A 2,500-nucleotide genomic window follows, 5' to 3' on the forward strand; every position below is an offset into this window, starting at 1 on the left:
AAAAAAGACTGTTGGTCTGGACATCGGGGCAGCGGCAGCCATGCCGACAGGGGGGGAAATCGGCAGCGCAGATTTGTGCAGCTGCAGGTTCGTCGGGGAAATCGGCAGCGCAGATTTTTCGATGAACATGGGCTGGAAGATGGACTGTCCAGGCCAGGCAGGGAAATTCGTCAAGGGGACACGCTGACGAAAGTAGGCTCGTCGGTGAAAATCGGCAGCGCAGATTTTTCGACGAACAGGGGCTGGATGCTGGACCGGCCGGGCCAGGCAGGAAAATTCGTCAGGGGGGCACGCTGACGAAAAGAGGGGCTGCCGCGTGGAAAATCGGCAGCGCAGATTTTTCGACGAACATTCGTCAGGGGGGCACGCTGACGAAAAGAGGGGCTGCCGCGTGGAAAATCGGCAGCGCAGATTTTTCGACGAACAGGGGCTGGATGCTGGACCGGCCGGGCCAGGCAGGAAAATTCGTCAGGGGGGCACGCTGACGAAAAGAGGGGCTGCCGCGTGGAAAATCGGCAGCGCAGATTTTTCGACGAACATTCGTCAGGGGGGCACGCTGAGGAAAACAGGGGCTGCCGCGTGGAAAATCGGCAGCGCAGATTTTTCGACGAACATTCGTCAGGGGGGCACGCTGAGGAAAACAGGGGCTGCCGCGTGGAAAATCGGCAGCGCAGATTTTTCGACGAACAGGGGCTGGATGCTGGACCGGCCGGGCCAGGCAGGAAAATTCGTCAGGGGGGCACGCTGACGAAAAGAGGGGCTGCCGCGTGGAAAATCGGCAGCGCAGATTTTTCGACGAACAGGGGCTGGATGCTGGACCGGCCGGGCCAGGCAGGAAAATTCGTCAGGGGGGCACGCTGACGAAAAGAGGGGCTGCCGCGTGGAAAATCGGCAGCGCAGATTTTTCGACGAACAGGGGCTGGACTGGCCGGGCCAGGCAGGAAAATTCGTCAGGGGGGCACGCTGACGAAAACAGGGGCTGCCGCGTGGAAAATCGGCAGCGCAGATTTTTCGACGAACAGGGGCTGGACTGGCCGGGCCAGGCAGGAAAATTCGTCAGGGGGGCACGCTGACGAAAGTAGGCTCGTCGTGGAAAATCAGCAGCGCAGATTTTTCGACGAACAGGGGCTGGACGCTGGACTGGGCCAGGCAGGAAAATTCGTCAGGGGGGCACGCTGACGAAAACAGGGGCTGCCGCGTGGAATGGCAGCCTACACGCAGATGCGAATTCGGCAGCGCACGATGGCTTGAGCAGGTCATGGGTTCGACTTGGCGCGATCTGAAACCTGGACGAGGGACTGTCGACGCTGGACGAGCCAGCGCGGTGGCCTGTCGTGCCCCGTTCAGGGGGGGCCTGCCGCGGAGACAGCCCTCGCGGGCTCGACAGCGCAGGCCAGCGTCCCCGACGTCGCTGGCCGCGGCAGGCGAGCTGCCGGGGTTCCCGCATTCCTACAAGAAAACGTCGTGCTTTCCACATGAAACCAATCCAGTAAAATCAGCCATATTTTTATGAGGCTGCCCACTGAATTTGGGGTCATTCCGGGCCGGTTCCTAGTTTTGCGGATTTACTCGATTTCTAATGGTAGGAAAATTAAAACAAATACTTCCCGACCTCGAAAAATTCTGGGAAAATTAATGAAGGTGGATTGGATTTTTGCCAACCTCTCTGCAAAATTTCAGCTCAAAATACCAAGAAATGAATTTTTTAGAGGGGGGGTGACAGCTGGGACCTAGTAGTGTCTCCCCCTGCCAGAGCTGCAATGACACTTATTGCTCTTTAGGGAGCCACCAGGCCGGCGCCCCTCAAAGACCACACGCGCGCGCGCGCCCGCCCGCGCTGGGCGCTGGGGCGCTGGGGCCTGAGGGCCTGGGGCCCTTGGGGGCCCTTGGGCGCTTGGGCGCGCGCGCGCGGCCCCCGCAGCCATGCCGCGCCGCGCGACGCGCGGACAGCCCCTGCTGGCTTGCTCTCTCGCCCGCGGGGGGGCTGCCTTCGGGCCCTGGCCCCCCGCGTTCTGGCCTGCCCCCTGCGGGGGAGAGGCTAGGCGCTGCAGGGGCCAGCCCGACGTCGCTGGCCGCGGCAGGCGACAGCCCCTGCTGGCTTGCTCTCTCGCCCGCGGGGGGGCTGCCTTCGGGCCCTGGCCCCCCGCGTTCTGGCCTGCCCCCCGCGTGGGAGAGGCTAGGCGCTGCAGGGGCCAGCCCGACGTCGCTGGCCGCGGCAGGCGACAGCCCCTGCTGGCTTGCTCTCTCGCCCGCGGGGGGGCTGCCTTCGGGCCCTGGCCCCCCGCGTTCTGGCCTGCCCCCCGCGTGGGAGAGGCTAGGCGCTGCAGGGGCCAGCCCGACGTCGCTGGCCGCGGCAGGCGAGCCGCCGGGGTTCCCGCATTCCTACAACAAAACGTCGTGCTTTCCACATGAAATCAATCCAGTAAAATCAGCCATATTTTTATGAGGCTGCCCACTGAATTTGGGGTCATTCCGGGCCGGTTCCTATTTTTTCCGATTT

The sequence above is a fragment of the Populus nigra genome, chromosome 2, assembly GCF_951802175.1.
Source record: "Populus nigra chromosome 2, ddPopNigr1.1, whole genome shotgun sequence".
NCBI classification, from domain to species: Eukaryota; Viridiplantae; Streptophyta; class Magnoliopsida; order Malpighiales; family Salicaceae; genus Populus; species Populus nigra.